This window comes from Eumetopias jubatus, unplaced genomic scaffold (genome assembly GCF_037043125.1).
Source record: "Eumetopias jubatus isolate StellerSeaLion01/CBP00866 unplaced genomic scaffold, mEumJub1_p1.0 scaffold_17, whole genome shotgun sequence".
NCBI lineage: Eukaryota > Metazoa > Chordata > Mammalia > Carnivora > Otariidae > Eumetopias > Eumetopias jubatus.
Window position 1 is genome coordinate 11,021,641 of NW_028274823.1, and position 18,370 is coordinate 11,040,010.

An 18,370-nucleotide genomic window follows, 5' to 3' on the forward strand; every position below is an offset into this window, starting at 1 on the left:
TTCTCAGAGAGGTTTTCCTGAACAGCTCTATTTAAATAGCCTACTGGTGTTCTTCCATTACTTTCAGTCTCTTACGCTGCTACATTTTTTGTCCTAACACTGACCTTTATCTTAATATCCAGTATCCAATGATATTACATTGTATAGCCATTTATTTATTTATTTGTCCCCACCATGATGACGTGAGCTCTAGAGGGGCAGAGGTGATGTGTCAATCATATCTACATCAAGAGGGCCTAGCAAGGTGCTCGGAACATAGTAGGCGCTCAATGTTGTTGAGTAGGTCAGTTAGTGGGTTCTTACTCAAAGTATTTAGCTTGCTATTGGATTCCCCATTGTGCTTTTTCCCTAAATATGAGACCCAGTGTCCTTACCCGACAGAGTGCCCATTGTCTCTCTCCCTCCTGTCCAGGTCCTCCTCCCTGCCTCTTGTCTACAGCTCTGGCGATGAGTTTGTTGTTGTCTTGCTTCTGCTCATGGGTGCCGTGACACTCAACCGCTGCGTGGCCATTTCAGGTGGGTACTAGCCCTCCCTCAGGGAACCTTCCCTGGGTACCAGCACATCCTGGTACATCGCCTGTCCTGGGCTCATTTCCCAGGGCCTCTGCTGCCCCTTCATTAACTACTTCTACTCTGCCAGCCAAGTGGTTGCTTGACATGTGATCATTTCTGTGCCCTCACAACTTCTGGAAAGCAGGGACTTGGTCTCTCCAATTATCTTGTGATTACTGGAGAGTTTCTATCATGTTCCTTTTTTTTTTTTTTTTTTTAAACATGTACGTAGCAGTCAAGAGCAAGGGTTTTAGCATCCCCTGGACCTGGACTTGAGCACTGGTTTCTGAGTCCTAGCTGGAGAGCCTTGAGCCAATTATAACCTTTGTGGACCCCCAGATTTTTGGTCTATAAAATGGAATAAAACTCTAAGTATCATCACTATTATTTTTAGGACATGATGAAGAACCCAGTCCATGCCATGAAATACAACCATTATCCCTTGCCCTCCCCCATCTTGTACTTCACTCTCTAGCCACACAAACACCTTCTACTTTTCTGTGCTGTTCCTCACATCTGCGCCTTTGCTCATTCTCTCCCTTTTGCCCAGGGAGGCTCTTCCCTACCATCTCTCCCTGGCCATACTCCTATATATCTTCTAAGAGCCACCCTAGGGCCACCTCCTCAGGAAGCTTGCCATGATTGGCCTGCCCCCCTTCAGCACCCACAGCCCCACGAAGACTGTCACAGGTCCTGGTTGGTAATCGCTCACAGTCCACAAGGCCTGTCTCTGTCTGCATGTTGACCACTTTGTGGTTGGGTAGTCTGTCTTCCTTGCTAGCTGATGAGCATCTTGAAGGCAGGGGCTGTGTCTTCTTCTCTTCCATTCCTGGTACCAGTACTGTGCCTGGCCCTTAGCAAGCTCAGGAGTTATTTGTTGTTCTTCACTGAGTTGCATGGATTGGATTGAAGAGTATTTCTCTCCTGGGGGATCCTCTTGAAGTGGAGCGCGGAGGGACTGGGGTGGGAGAAGAGGACTGATGATCAGCCAGGACAAGCAGCAGAATCCACCCTAGTGATTAAGAGGAAGGCAGACAAGGTAGCCAGACTACCTTCCCCTTTTAGACAGGGGCCGTTTGATCCAGGGGCTTCTGAGCAGCTTCACTTTAAAATGGAAATGGCTCACCCTTGCAGGGCAGCCCTTTCACGAGAGCTGGCCCCATCTCTTGCTTTCTGATGAGGATGGCCAAGTTCAACATGTGGGAGGGATGGATGCAAAGACATATGTGTCACACCCAGGCAGCTAAATGCTCCCGGCTCAAAACAAGACCCAACTGAAAGGATCAAAGCCTGCACATGGCCAGGCAGTGACAAATTTATGAAGTCCCGTCATCCACATGAAAACACTGTGTATTTTAATCTGCCCAGTGGAAATAAATCAATCTCGAGTTTCTCTAGAAGGAATTGCAAGTCAGCTACACTTCTCCATAAAGATGTAAGGGATCTGTTTAAGCTGACTTCTACATCTTTCAAAGAATCAAGGTTTTCTTCCCAGTGGAGGCATCTAAATGCACCTTTGTCTTCCCCCTTTCACAAAAAGTCTTGAACATCTAGCTTTCAATGAGTATACAAGCTTTGTTATTACACTTAGATTTACAAACAAAATTGTTGGCACAGGAAAGCCTGTGGTAGGTAGGACAGACCACCCGTAAGTATGCATATGAAAGCCCAGTTGGAAAATCTCCTTATGTCAGCCAAAAGTGTGACTGCATTTCTAAAAACTTGGCTGTTCTCTTGGTGGTCGAAACAGTGAACCTTTTTGTTCATTGAATGCTGAAAAAACAAGTATGCCAAAGAGTGCCTTTTCCTAAAGGGTTTCAAAACTCTTAGCTATTTTTGACTCTTTCTCTCAGAGCTTGAGAACATCCAATAAACGTGAATCAGAGATGTTTTATTGTTTTGTGTGTATGTCGGAGATTTCAGGTCCTGGCCAACAAGAGTTGGCCGATTTACCGGCAATCTGCCTTACAATGAAGCCTCTTTTTGCCCGTGTCCTCTGGCCACAGGCAGGGATGGATGCTGGATGTACCTGCTTCACTTCTTGGGGATGTGGAAAAGAGGTTTGGCCATTGGATGGGAGGGAAAAGAGTGCAGTCTTTCATCCTGGAGAGTCCATTGTGCAAGATGGCTGGCCGAGTCTTCAAGCATGGTCTGTGGTGATCGGAGAGAGAGAAGCTATGTCCCCAAACTGGGAGGGTACTAGTGAATGGAATTTTATGAGCTTGCTCCTTCCAACCAACTAGGCCAACAAATTCTCTAATTATTGTGTGTGACATATATAAAACACATATACATACATGGTATGTATATATGTAATGTAGTTGACATATTAATTACTTCTATGTAGTATATAATACTATATATGCTCATGGATAGGTAATACTTTACATAGCATAGTTGACATAATTTCTCTGATGTATTTTTATGTTTTTGTCCTGACCTCTGATAGACTGAAAAACATTTTTTGAACCAGTTTTTTTTTTTTTATGAAAAAGTGATTACAAGACATCCAAATGGCCAACAGACACATGAAAAAGTGCTCAACATCGCCCGGCATCAGGGAAATCCAAATCAAAACCTCAATGAGACACCACCTCACACCAGTCAGAATGGCTAAAATTAACAAGTCAGGAAACGACAGATGTTGGCGGGGATGTGGAGAAAGGGGAACCCTCCTACACTGTTGGTGGGAATGCAAGCTGGTGCAGCCACTCTGGAAAACAGTATGGAGGTTCCTCAAACAATTGAAAATAGAGCTACCATACGATCCAGCAATTGCACTACTGGGTATTTACCACAAAGATACAAATGTAGGGATCCGAAGGGGTACGTGCACCCCAATGTTTATAGCAGCAATGTCCACAATAGCCAAACTGTGGAAAGAGCCAAGATGTCCATCGACAGATGAATGGATAAAGAAGAAGTGGTATATATACACAATGGAATATTATGCAGCCATCAAAAGGAATGAGATCTTGCCATTTGCAACGACGTGGATGGAACTGGAGGGTGTTATGCCGAGTGAAATAAGTCAATCAGAGAAAGACAGGTATCCTATGACCTCACTGATATGAGGAATTCTTAATCTCAGGAAACAAACTGAGGGTTGCTGGAGTGGTGGGGGGTGGGAGGGATGGGGTGCCTGGGTGATAGACATTGGGGAGGGTATGTGCTATGGTGAGCGCTGTGAATTGTGCAAGACTGTCGAATCACAGATCTGTACCTCTGAAACAAATAATGCAACATATGTTAAGAGAAAAGAAAAAGAAGAAGATAGCAGGAGGGGAAGAATGAAGGGGAGTAAGTCAGAGGGGGAGAGGAACCATGAGAGACGATGGACTCTGAAAAACAGACTGGGGGTTCTAGAGGGGAGGGGGGTGGGGGGATGGGTTAGCCTGGTGATGGGTATTAAAGAGGGCACCTTCTGCATGGAGCACTGGGTGTTATGCACAAACAATGAATCATGGAACACTACATCCAAAACTAATGATGTAATGTATGGTGATTAACATAACAATAAAAAAGTAAAAAAAGAAGTAATTACATGTACAAAGTAAAATATTCAGAGTATAAAAAGCTCTGCCATAAAAAATAACTCTCCCTTTCATCCTGGGTCCGTAAGTCCCCTCCCCATGGCAACCACTGTTAACAGTTCTCTTTTAAGTGAATCCTTCCACAGTAGGTCAAAGCACATACACGCGTACATTCACAAACACACACATACACACACACACACACCTTCAAACCATACAGCCAGACCCAATGGGAACACACTGTATTGTTCTCCACCTTTCCCCCTTAATAATTTATTTTGGAGATCTTTCTCTAATGTACACATTCACCTACCTTATTCTTTTTAATGACTGTGTAGTGTTCAAAATGAGATGTAGCACAATTTAATGTATCAACCCTCACCTAAGGGCACACAATTCATTGCTAGCTTTCTGTTACAATATACAGCACTGTTATTTATCTTCCCTGTACAAATTATCTCTAGGAGAATCTCCTAGTTGTGGTTTATCAGTGTCAATGAGTATATGCATTGCAATTTATTATGACTGCCATTGTTGTTATTGTTTTTTATAGATATCCAAAGAGATCAAGCCAGTTTATTCACCCACCAGAGGGCTGAGAGCACCTGTTTTATTATCCTTTCATAAGCTCAGTGTGTTTCAAACGTTAGTCTTTGCCAATCTGATGAATGAAAAATGCCATATTAAATGAGAAGGTTTTTGAAGACGGAGTCTTTATAGCTTTCCCATAGATATTACAACATCGTGGATCTTAAACACTCCTTAGGCATTAGTTGGTCCAATGTTCTCATTTTATAAGTTGAGGAGGGAAGCTCAGCATGGGAATGCCCTCTGCCCGTCCCTGCAGCACTGCCCCCGCCCTGCCCCCCACCAGTGCAGAGCCTGCAGCAGAGCTAATGTAGGGCTAACATAGACTTTCACGCCTGTGGAACCACCACTCCTGGAGAGCAACATCAGACCCATTACTTGACTCACTGGTGAGCTAAAGTTGATGTATGATGCTCACCTCATCATCCACTGCTCTTGGGAATATAGATCACATCTAGGCAGAGTTTGCCTTCACACCTCACCTCAGTGACTCCATACTGGAAACTTCCTAATGGAGATAGCAAAACATCCCTTTTGACCAGGTGAAAGAATTTCTAAGAGGTTTATCTCCTGGAAGAGGTCATGCACCCCTTTATTGTCTCCAAGCATATGATTATAATATGTGGGTGATTGACAGCAGATTCTTCCAAGGGAGAGGGCTTTTGTTTTGGGGTGAGAGAGAAGGAGTGCTGGCTGGGGGAGGGTGAGAGGTGAAGGCTAATGGCCTCTTAGTCTGTTCAGGCTGCTAGGAAAAAAAAAAAAAACCACCATAGACTGGGGGGCTTGGACAACAGACATTGGTTTCTCACATTCTTGAGGCTGCAAGTCCAAGATCAAGGTGCTGGCAGATTCAGTGTCTAGTGAGGGCCTGTTTCCTGGCCATATTTTCGCTATGTCCTCATATGGCAGAAGCGGTGAAGGATTTCTCTAGGGTTCCTTTTATCAGGGCCCTAATCCCACTCAGGAGGGCTCCACCCTCATGGCCTAATCACAAAGGCCCCACCTCTTAATGCCATCACATTGGACATTAGGTTTTCAACATCTGAATCTGGTGGGAGGACACAAGCACTCAGTCTGCAGCATCTGGCTCCGGTCCTCTCTTCACTAGTGTTGCCCCTTTGGGTCAACTCCCTAATTCTTTCCAACCTCAATTTCCTCATCTGTAAAATGGGGGTAGTTAGAGTATCCACCTCTTATGGTGTCCATGAGGATTAATAAGGTAATACATGAAAAGCATTTGGCAGAGTGCCCAACAGGTCATTAAGCGTTGATACATGAAGATGTCCACATTAGTGTTCTTTACCGCTCTCCAGAGCTCATCTCTCCTACGTCTTCATCCCAGCCACCTCTGACCTTCACTTTCTTTATCTGTACTTCTTTTTGCTCTCAGATGACTCTCCTGGACAAGGCATTATCTAAAATAAGAACGTTATCAGGGAAAGTGACTCCCTCCTGGAAGAAATAGCAGCGCCCCAAGGGAGGGAGGCAAAGGACCCCCAGCCTCCTGAGAAAAACCAATTTCTCTCTCAGTTGTGCTGAGCCAATTCCAGAGACTTAGGTGGTGTGGTGGTGTTTGGAGCCTCGGTTCGTCATCCACAGGCGTCTGGGAGAGGGATGTCAGGATTTATCTCAACTTCATCAGAACCAACCACCAGAGTCCTTTTTGTCTGTATTCAGTATGCTATTGTTATGAACTTGACTGACATTCTCCAATCATGTTTGATTTCAGAAGCTGGCACCCTGGGAGATAAAGCCCATGTGGCAAGACAAAATGGCCACCTAGAAGGCTGGCTGGGATAAACAGCTTTTCTAGACTGTAGAAGTGCCAAATAGAAACTATGTCCCTCCAGTATTTTAAGTCTTAAATACTGATGTCTCTTCTCTCTTCTCTAGTAATGGTACAGTCTAACTCCTGAGTTTTTGAAGCTGGAGGTTGGTTGTGGTTCTTGGCTTTGGGTGTACAAAGTGTGTATGTGTGTGTGTGTATGTGTGTGATATTACCATCTCTTCTTATTAGTCATTCTCTTCATAACAGTAGGAGAACTGGCTTCCGGGAGATCTGCTGGTTTCTAGGAACTGTAGAGGATATATTCTGTGTGACCAGGTTGCAGGTAGGATTTCTATAACCTGTATATTTTTTGGACTCCTCACAAAAACATCAGGTCTTTTTGATAGAGCTGAAACTGATGCTACATCCGCCCTTTTGCTAGAAAAGATTCAATGTAAAGATTAGTTATAGGAACAATAGCCCCTTTTCACCTCATTTTTATGTTACACATTCTTCTGATTTTGCTAGCACTGCCTCCCCCCAAACAATCAGGGCTCTGTCAGAAAGCTTTCAACCATGTTCCAAGCACATTTAAAAAATAACACACACACACACACACACACACACACACACACACACACAGCACAGCACAATGTGGGCATTTCACAGCCAGCTTCATCCATAGGAAGTCTGTAGAAAAATATAATTAACTCTTGTTTTATGAAGAGCATGTAAAGGGCATGAGGCTGGTGGTTAACAGATCAGGACTCTAAAACCAGCAATGCCCCCCTCGCTGCAAGGGGTTGTTGCCTCTCTGGGTCCTGTTTGCTCAGCTGTGTCACAGGACGTTGGGTTGAATGATCTAGATTGGGGGTGGGTTCCCTCCACCCATGACATATCTGAATTCCAGCTTCATGCTGCTGTTGTTCATTCCTGATGGAATTTTCCTTATTGGTTTATTTGCTTTTTTTTTCATTTTTGTAGATTTATAAAACAAAAGAAAAGAAGAAAGTAACAACCATTCTATTCCTGTCACATCAAATGAATAGGCTGGCGTTATGAATCTGGAATCTCTGTCTTTCCTCTTGCCCTCTTTTAAAAATCATGCTAGTGATATACTAAATGTGATATATGCTCATATTAAGGAAAAATTTGTACACTCAATGCAGAATACTACAAAGATGAAAGTTAAAAAAAAAACACACATGAAATCCTGCCCTCAGAAACAAATATTCTTAATATAAAGTGAACATCATTTCGTCACTATACACATACACACTTATTGAAGACATATTAGGTGGATGGAGAGAAATCATTTATAAAGATGGATTTAATCTGTACATATTCTTTTAATGACAAGTACTTAGATTTAACTTCAAGTATAATAGAAGAAAATCTGAATTGAAACCAAAGATTTGTTGGAACCACAGAGGGTTTCTGTACCCTATGAAAGATTTTTTTCTAAAATAATTCTTTAAGGCTAAAAACATAATTTTTAGGTGATGAGAAAAGAATTTATTGGCTCACGTAACTGGAAAGTCCAAGAAGAGGGTGTTATTCTAGATGGAGCCAGATCTAGGAATGACAGTGAGATGATCGGGTCTCTATCTCTCCCTTCACCCATAGCTCTCGCTGTTCCCTTCTGGTTTGTTTCATGCTCAGACCAGCATCCTCCATGGGGTGGCACACATCACAATGGGCAGCTCCACTTACATTATAATGAAATAGAGATGCTGGAATTCTCAAAAGACTGGAGTCATTGCATCTTCCTTGTTTAACTATTTGTTTTGATCTTAGTGAGTATTCACTGACTTCCTGCTCGATAAGATAGAACATTAGCAGTATCACACTTCTGCCTCATCTCTTTGTACTAGATACCAATTTTTGGTAATTACTATGTTTACATCATCCAGATTTATAACATTTACATTTATCATCATAATTCCTGCAGATGTTTAGTGTTGCTCTGACATAAAAATGAATTCAGTGTCTACTACCAGTCATTTTAATATGGTTCTCCATTCCTGATGTCACTATTTTGATGTATCATAATTGGCTGGGTTTTGTATCAAGCAGCTTTTTCAAAGTTGTTCATTATGACTGTATACCCAGTGGTTTTTCATGTTTGAGATTGTCTCATGTTGCTTTTATAGTTGGATGGTATCTTAGATAGGTAAAAATTTCTTGAGACACACTTCCTTGTCTTTGGGTATTTGCCATTGTGCCAATGTCTTCTGGCTTTGGATTTCCCTAAGAATTCTGAGGCTAACTTGATTCTCCCCCACATTTACAGGGACTTTTTTTTACCTGCCCTTTTTTTTTTTTAAGAATTATTTCCTAATCCTTTAGTTTAACAATTTAAAAAGGATATGTCTTAATGTTAAGCACCTTCTTTCACATTTTCCTGGAATACTGTATGCTCTTTCAGTCAGAGGATTTGGGTCTTTCTTAATTGGGGGATATCCTCATATGCTATATATCTAAATGCATCTTTATCTTCCTTTGTATCTTCTATTAAGGGGCACCAATTATTTTTATGTTGGATTGGTTTTTTTCTGACCTCTATATTTACTAGCTTATTTCATTGTTTTCCCATCTTTGTGAATTTTTTTTTAAAACTCTGTATTTAGCTTGATTATTTCAAACCTCTATAGCAGTGATATGAACTCATATTTTAGTTCATATTTACCATTTCTGGTATTCTTCATTTCATCTTGCAGTTCCAAGTTTCCATCTATTGTCTTTTCTTTGTTGTTGTTAGCCTAAAGAACTTTCTTTAGCATTTCTTGTATTTTCATTTAATATATTGTATTTTAGATTCTAGGATTTTTATTTGCTTCCATTTCTCTGCTGAGATTCCCCATCTTTTTACTAAGACTGTATATTTTTTAAAGTCTTTAAACATATTTTTACTAGATACTTTAAAGTCTTCATCTACTAACTCCAACATTTGTGTCAAAATGGGATCAGCACCAATAACTACTTTGACTCCTGAGTATGGGTTACATTTTCATTTCTTTTCACATTTAGTTTTGCCTTGTTTTGTTGTTATTGTAGCCTGAACATTGTGGATGACATATTGTAGAGACCTGAGATTTTGTTATCTTCCTCTGAAGAGTGAGGAGTTTTATTATCGTAAGGAGTTAAATTACTAGGTAATCATCTTGAACTTGTGGAGGCTTGGTTTTATACTTTTTAAGATGGGTCTGTTTTGGTTTTGCCCTTTGTCTAGGGGTGCATCTTTAGTTCTAGGACATAGTCTTTATTCCTAAGAATGGCCTTTCTGGGATTTCAATGAAAAACCTGAGGTATTTGCCAAGACTCTGTAATTTGTCAGAATCCAAGCTTAGCACTCTGTCTACCCTGCTATGGTCAGCAGCTGAAATCTCTGCTCAACCTTTTCAGGCTTCCAGCTGTTTCTTTCTGCTAATCCTTGAAGTATCTCTAACCGGGTGCAATTCAGGGGTCAGCCACAGATATGGGGAAATAATATATACATATTTGGGGACTCTCCATTAAGGCTTTCTCAATTTTCAGATGCTCCGGCAGCTCAAAATTCCATCTTCAAACACCTCAAGCCAGCAAGTTTGTGGTTTTCTGCTTGAGCTTTGGCCACTCAACACTCTGTGGACTGGAGAGTTTGCTCCCTCAAGGAAAAAGTCATCTAAGCATAGCTCTTACCCAGTGCACCTCCATCTTTTAAGGATTGAATCTCTCCCAGTTCTGCCTGATTTGAGTTGCCCTCTAGCATCTTTAAATAGTTGCTTTTTATATTTTGTCCAGAGTAGGTGCAATACAAGCTACTCTACCATTACTGGACTTGAAACTTCATAGGAATGTGATTTTTAAATAGTATCTATTCTGTACCATTAGTTCCATAATAAATTGTTACTGTCCTCATTTTGCTTCCTTAAGCCTGAACGTCCATTTTATCACTTTATGAGTTTAATATTTTATCTTAGGATTATTACTTTTAAGAAATGTTAGAAGTTTCATTTATTCAGGAGCACTGCAGACACCAGCCACATTAAGGTGTATCAGCAAGAGAATAAGCTCTACTTGGCCACATGGCTGAGTTTTTTCCAGTCATTTCCAACGTCATCTTGCCCAAAGTTGTGTTATCATTGGTTCCTCCTTCTATATACAGTTGTATCAATTAGGACTCCTTTTGTTGAAAATGGTGCAAAATCGGTCTCAGATTGGCTTGAGCCTGGAAAGGAAAATGATGGATGCACATGACTGAAAAGTCCAGGGATATGTCATTTCACGTGAAGTCTGATCCAGGAGCTCAAATGTTGTCCCTAAGATCCAGTTTCTCTCTCTTTCTCACCTATGCCTCTGGTACAATGTAAGTTCCATTCTCAGCAGATTCTCACCTTAAGATGGAAAGTTGGCCCACCCAAGCCTCACTTTGGTCTGGATTCGAGTCCAGTAGAAATAAGAGGGACTGACTGTCTCTCAGCAAGAGCCATTGACTCTCACTAGCTCTGGCTGCCAAATCCCTCATCCCTGAACCAACTACGGTGCCAGGAGAATATGATCCTCTCATGCATAGGCTTGAGTCAGTGGCCTCCTACAGATGCACAGCTAGAGTCGGCTCCACTGAACCACATGGACTGATGGTACAGGAAGTAATTTCCCAAAGGTAAACTATAATAGTGTCAACAAAAGAAAAGTCATTGGACTCTGGAAGACCACAGAATGACAGGTGTTCTCTACGACAGAGTAGTGTGTTGGGTGGTTGGTTGGTGCCAGGTAATATTTTAAAAAATCAAAGGTCCTGAATAAGGACCAACCTGAATAAGCTTCCAACCTTTATGCTCATCAGTTGACTTCAGGGTATGTCTCAGGACCTATAAGAACCACCCTGGAAGAACTCACATGTGTTTCCCAAGCAGGTAATCTGAGATACTCACAGAAAGGTGAGATGTTCCTGTGGCCCAACTACCATTTATTTTCTGCAAAGATGAACCATTCCAGGTTTATTTGAGGTAAAAATAAGTTTTTTTTTAATTTTATAAAATTAAATAGAAAAGTATTTCTTCTGGGAGTTAAGATCAAATATGTATTTAAAAATATTTGATATTCTAAGCAGAGATACAGTGCAAGAGCCCATGGAGGCTACAAAGGCCTCTGGTTCTCTCAGATCATTCTTTCTTATTTATCCCCAGTTTTTAAAAGAAGTGAGACTCTATTCTGGTACAGTATGTTTGTGCAAGGTTTTAAATCTTTAGAGAAATATGCAAGAGAAGAGGATCTGAGAATGCTCTCTGGAATTTGTTTTTGGTAAACCAGACAGAATTAGAAAGAATTAGAAAGACTAGATTGAGCTCCTTTGCTGCGTAGCAAGAAAGAGAAATTCTCTGTAGGACAGAGCAAAGCTGGTTTGGCTGTATTCTTTCTTTGGGGCACTTCACTTTATGGTCTCTGTTTCTTGTCACTTCTCAGGTTATCTGGGAACTTTTAAGGCAAATGTGTAGACTGGTTAGTTTCTCTTAATCAATGTAAGCATCGTTTCATCCTTAGCCGGGATTATGCTGTCCTGGTAGATAAAGAGGTTATCATCATGTTATTCTCACATCTAACCTTTAGAAGTTAAAAATTTAAATTAAAAAAAAAAAAATCCACATCTGAAGAGTTTCACAGATCTCTTATCCCAGTTTGATGTATGGAGGCCAGTGCTCAATTTGATACTTTTAGGATGAAGAACAGGTTTGAGACCTTCAGAAATGCTTTTCCTTCTTAGCGTCTAATCCATGTTTCTGGGAAGTTTCTATAATATTCTTAACTGGCACGCCATCCTCTGTCCTAGAGGTCAAGAAGAAACCCAATGACTAATTATTATTTTTACAGACCTTTACAGTGAAGAGTCTCAGGATTGGGGGGTCCTTCACAGTAGAGGGAGGTGCAGATCTGGGCCTCTCACTGCATGTTATGAAATTCCTACCATTTTCCAAATATTATTTGTACTCATTTTCGTTTGAAAGATAAATATTTCACATTTGTAACAGATAAGGAAGTTGGAGCCTACAAATTTAAAAGCAACCTCTTGCAAGCTGCCCAATATCCAACGACTCATGTGACTTTCAGGGTGACCAAGAGTTGCCTGCAACAGCTGGAGGGTCTGAAGGTATCAGCCAAATCTGCTATGGTTTCTGTCCGGGGACTGTGCCATTTTGAGGGCATCCTATCACATGACCCACTTGCTTTCTGGAAAACTAGTGATGCCACATGATGAGGAAACAGGCATTGCAGGACAACTGGGAGCTTTTGCACCAAGAACTTGAGCAAGGCTGCCTTGCAAAGGCCCTTCCAACCTCTGGGCCTGCTCCCCTCTCTTCCAGTCTCTGAACCACAACTCAAGTGATTTTGAAAAAAGCACAACGTTGAACTTACCACTCCCCTGATGAAAGCCCAGAAATCGCCTTGTCACTGCACAATTACAACCCTTCCGGGGAGCTCCTACTCCCTTCAGGATGAAGCCCAAATTCCTGTGCATGCCTCACAAGGCCCTGGGGGTCTGGCCCTCCTCGCTCTCCAGACTCTTCTTGGCCAGGCCCTTTCCCACCTGGGGCTGCAGATGGGGAAGGTACCTTGCCCTCTCCTCACCTGTCTGCTCTATTGGCCCCACTGCCTGGCCCCTCTGCCTCCCTCTCTCCACCCTCCCACTTATCGTGAAGCTCAGACATTAGTTCTCCTGGGGATCTCCCTGCTACTCCCCTCCCTAAAACCTGAGCGAGCGTGCCTCTCCAGTCTCCCTCTCTGCACTGACAGCTATCATACAGAACCATCTTCAGGACTGCCTCATTAGGGCCCTGGGGGGGCCTGGGATGTAGTAGATGCCCAGTAAATATTTGTTGAATGAATCTGAGCATACTTTACAATCCTTTCACAGGTGGTCCTGGGGGGGTGGGCAGAAAAAACAGTTGAGAGCCATTTTGTTTCCTTTTAAAAGAATTGTTTCTGAGAGTGATATCATTGAAGAATTTCTGTGTGTGTGTGTGTGTGTGTGTGTGTGTGTGTGTTTAACATCCTTCAGTGTTACAAAGGGTCTCTCTTGATTTGTGGCTCTCAGGACTGAACATCAGAGAATGAAAAGCCCTATTTATTATTTATAAATAGTGATGAAGTATTTTGTTCTAGTTTTTTTTTTTCTCTTAGAACATCTTGTCTGAGGGAAGTGGAGGAGAACCTGGAAAACTGTCCCTTGAAATATCCATTAACTGAAAAATGGTGTTAAAGGAAAATATCTGCCTTATGGAAATGTAGTTGAGCTATCATACATCCATATGGGATGCATTTTCCTTGAGTCAAAAAGTTTCTGAAGGAAGGAATCCCATAAATATACAAACTGCTTTATTTTTTTATTCAACTCAATTCAAAAGTGCTACAGGGAATTTAATATAAGAAGCACTGGCTTTTGAAGACCACACCTACATTTTTATTATTGTTGGCATATTTACTGAAACATGTAGCATAGATGATTGATTTATTTCCATGCTGTTTTGCTGAGCTCATGTTTAAGTCTTAATTTCTATTCAAGGCTGAGCTTTGTCTTTGGGATTTTATTTGAAAGATATTTTACAATGTAAGAATAGATCTATTTTGACCTTCATTTCTGTAAGTAGCAGAAGTGCTCTTGGAACCTCCCATTTTATGGGTAAGGTGTTAAAATTAGATAATGCTAGAGGATCTTCTGAAAGTCTCTGTCTCTGAAGTGCCTCCAAGTTGTCTTCCCCTCCCTGGCTCCGAGCCCTAGGGCAGGACCACTTGGGTCATGGTGATGAACTCATATGACTCTTTGATACAGTAATGGTCCTAGGATGTGCTACTTACCCAAACATAAAAATAGATCTTACAGGAGCTTAGTCTGGGTTCAGAATCCTAGGCTTGCATGAAATATGCATGTGGCTCACACTTTCTGCTCTTCCTTTGCCAATGCTGGAGCGCAATGCAGTTAGACAGAAGATAAGACCCTGGCCAGTTAAATGGAAAACACATAATAATATGAGTATCTCACCACTAAACTCAGATCTCCTTTCACCAGCTCTGAGCCACCTCTGACATGACCAGAGGTCCTTGGGGGAAATGCCCTGGACCTGCATCAAGTGAAGAAAGTATTCCAGCAAAGTCAGATTGTGAGAATTCCTCTTATTGAAAGAAGCTCTTTGTGGAAAGGAGGGAGGGAAGAAGGGGGGGGGAACTTGGAGCTCAGCCCATTAACTCCCCTGCTCTTCCCTTGCAAAACAATCCACCCAGGCTCCAGTATCTGGAGACCACTGTGATCCCACGTCTTCTCCTTGTGGACTCTCAGGAGTGTCCAGGTTTGTCTTAACTGTTGATCTGACCCATCCAGTCTTCAGGCTATTGTGAGCTTGGGAATTTTTAGGCAATAGCTATTGCTAGGTGCCCTTAGGCCTTGAAGGAGGGGATGAGCAAAACACCTGTTCTCAGGAGGCTTCCCCAGAGAGGAGCATCTCACTCAGGTGATAGGTTCAGGAACACAAGCCCCTAAGACAAAAATCTCCTATGTTCAACACTGCCTGTGGAAGCTTCTAGGGGAAGCACTGTGGTAGAGATCGATGTACATTGACATTCATCTTTCAAAGTGTCCAACACTCCATTTTCCTCCTGGTCTGGCAGTTAATCACTCCTTCCTTGTGTTGAGCACTAAATGAAATAATTGACTTGCCTCTGGGAGCCATGTTAGAGAATACATACTAAATATGAGAGTGTCCACTCTGTGAATCCCACAATAAAAAGGTAGGAAGGAATGGGAAGAGAGATGCAGCAGAGCCACCTCTGACATGATAAATACTTATCTCCCAGTCCACCTTTATTTAGGCACTTGTTCACTGAGGGAGAATTGCCCTAATCTCCCTTTTCTCCCCTAATCCACTCAGCTTCACTCCCAAGTGCTCCACGTTTGCCAACAATTGAATGTGTTCTTGAGGTTCTGCACTATAAACCAAGCAGGAGACTTCAAGATGGTGGATGCCTATCTGTTTCAATTACTCCTGTTCTGCCCACATCTACATGATTTTCTGTAAACATTTGTTAAATGAAATAAAATGCTTAGGAAGAGATTACATGAGAAATGAAAATGATGCAAGTAGATGTTCTGAATGGTATTAAATGGGTGAAATTGACTTAGTAGCTGAGAGAGTGAGTCCATCAGCTGAACTTGATCAAGGGTAGTGTCCTGGAAACTTTGGGATTTGAAATGGCCTCCGAGAGTAGGGTTGAATTAACTTGGAAGACAGGGTCTGAAAGACACAATGACTGAGTAAGTGGAAACAGGAAATTATAAGCGGTGGTCCTAGAATTCTGGGTAGACCAGTTAGCCAAGAAAGTTAGCACAGCAAAAGTAGAAAAAGCACATAATTAACCAAAAAGTTAGACTAAATTGAAGTAAAATCTTATACTTCCAAACTTTTTTGTCCCTTTCTTTGATATTTCTTCTTTTTCCCCCCCAGCACCTACCCTCTCTGACTTCTCAGTTATGTGCTAGGCTTCCCCTCATGGAATTTTCCATCAGTTAGAAACCTATTGGTTGAATATTCCTAGGTAGGATCTGAGGAGGGGCTCAGGTGGTATGATGCCTGAAATGGGGGTTCTCAGTGACTGAGGTGAACTGAGTCCACTATCTGCATGAAATGTGATGCAAATATGTAAAAACAGGTGCTTCAAAATATATGGGCCCAAGCCAATGTGAATGTGCTATGATTGAGTGTGACTTCTATATATTTTTTCACATGCATATTTATGGGGGGGAAAGAATACTGCTTTAGAAAAAAGGAAATCTCCTGAATGAGAGTTGCCAATTGGACCGATGGGATAATTCATATCATGAAGATGGCTTCGTTATCAAAAAAGTGTTAACCGGTGGAGAATGCAGTCAAGTTCAGAACATTTCTCAGGGTTCTAATGATAGAGCAAATGCAATAATCAGCAGCACATTTCCTGCATTACTATGCAAATCACACTACCACGAAATTAATAGTTGTCATTTGTTGTGTTTCCTGGTTTCTCTTATCCCTTTCATTTTGGTATCAGAGTTTAAGAAAAAAGGCATACTTCTATTATCAGTCAACTTTTGACTACATGTATTTTCACTCTTCTTGGCCAACCTCTAGTTCATTGACACAGACTTAATGGAAAGAAATGATAGTACTATTAAAAAATAATTATGGACTTAAAAATAGCAGGCACATTCTTAACCACCATGGTTATAAGGGAGATGGGTTATGATTAGAACCTTGAGAGTAACTATGAATTATCTTCCTTCTGCTGTTTGGGGGCCAGGGGGAGGAAGACACATTGATTCTGAATGATATTTTTCCTTTTTAAAATTATTTTTGGCTGGAGACGGAATTTAAAGATAATTTTGCTGTGGCTTGCTCTAATATGTCAGTTTAATAGCTTATCGGTGATTCCCAAGGTGTGTGTGTGAGGGTGAGTTGAGCTATCAGAATTAGGAGGGGGACCGTTTCCATGTAAAAGTCCCCAGGAGATTCTGACATACAGCTTAAGGGGGACCATTCCCATCACTCCTTGCCTGTGTAAGCAACTTCCCCCGGGTTACATAATATTCTTTGGGTATCTTGAGGATATAGAAGTGCTGAGAGCTACCAGCTTGAATGGATTTTACAGCTCAAAGGACCAGGCCACTGCTACTTAACATTCAGGTCTTATAGCATAAGATTGGCTGCTGATTATTGAATATTGATTATGTGCTAGTTACTTGGCCAGGTGCTTACATCCAGGGTCCGGTCTAAATCTTGTTCTCACTGTATGGATGAGGAAGTGGAAATTCAGCAAAGTGTATTGTCCAGGATTCTAGCAAAGTGGCTCTGTAGTGATTTGCATCCTAGCTTTTCTGGCTCCAAAGCTAAACAAGGTCACTATCAAGTCTAACAACTGGGGCATGGCCCTGTAATGGGCATCTGGTTTAGCCCATCACCCTCTCTTTCTGTCTCAGGGTAGCAGCACCCTGGCTCTCCTTTGGGGGTCATTCCCTTCTTGCTCTCAGTTCCTGCGGCTCTTTCTCACCCACTAACTCCAGGGATGTGTACCTTCCCTAGCTAGAAACCCATCTCACAGTGGAAAAGTACACCTCCCTTCTGGCCCAAGGCCTCTCCTTCACTGTTGCTTGTTCATTTAAAAGTGCGCCCTCCTTAAACTGATATGTACCTGCCATACCTACCTGATTGTTGGATGCATCCTTAGGACACAGAAACAGTATAGCAATCTGGGCTTGCAAAACTATAAAGACCCTTTGAACGAGCCCACTGCACAAATTCTATCATCCATAAAACAGGACAGATTCTATCATCCATAAAGCAGGACAGTCAATGTATTCTTAGTCTACTTTCTAGGGCAATTTTGAGAATAAACTTACATAGGAGATATGAAAAAGTACATTAAAACACACCCCAAGGCAGTTATTCTATATTATTCTTTGTAACACGGGATGGGGGGGGGTACTAATGGGGCTGAGTGATGAGCAACTTTTTAAATGAAAACCGTTGTAGGCAGGTGGTGGTCTGAAGTTTCCCACAGATGCTAGTGCAGGATAGGGGTTCTCAGTCCTTCCCCACCACAACATGGAGGGCAGTCACAACCTGCATCAAAGCCCAGATTCCTAAAAGCTCCATGCTCCAAATCTTCTGGAATGTAGAGCCCTCCATGGATGTGTTGCCACAAGTAGGAAAAGGGTATCAACAGGTGGCTCCCTCTGGCCTGGGGTATGGCTAGCACAGGAGATGGTGGAATGTGATGGGATCTCTTGCCCCCAACACAGCCCACATCACCACCCTTTTCTCCCTTACAGAGCAGGTGGAAATGCAAATGGGTATGAATAGGTCACTAGCGACCAGCCGGAAATCTGCTACAATTTTTTTAAATCTTTAAACTTTAACAGCATAAC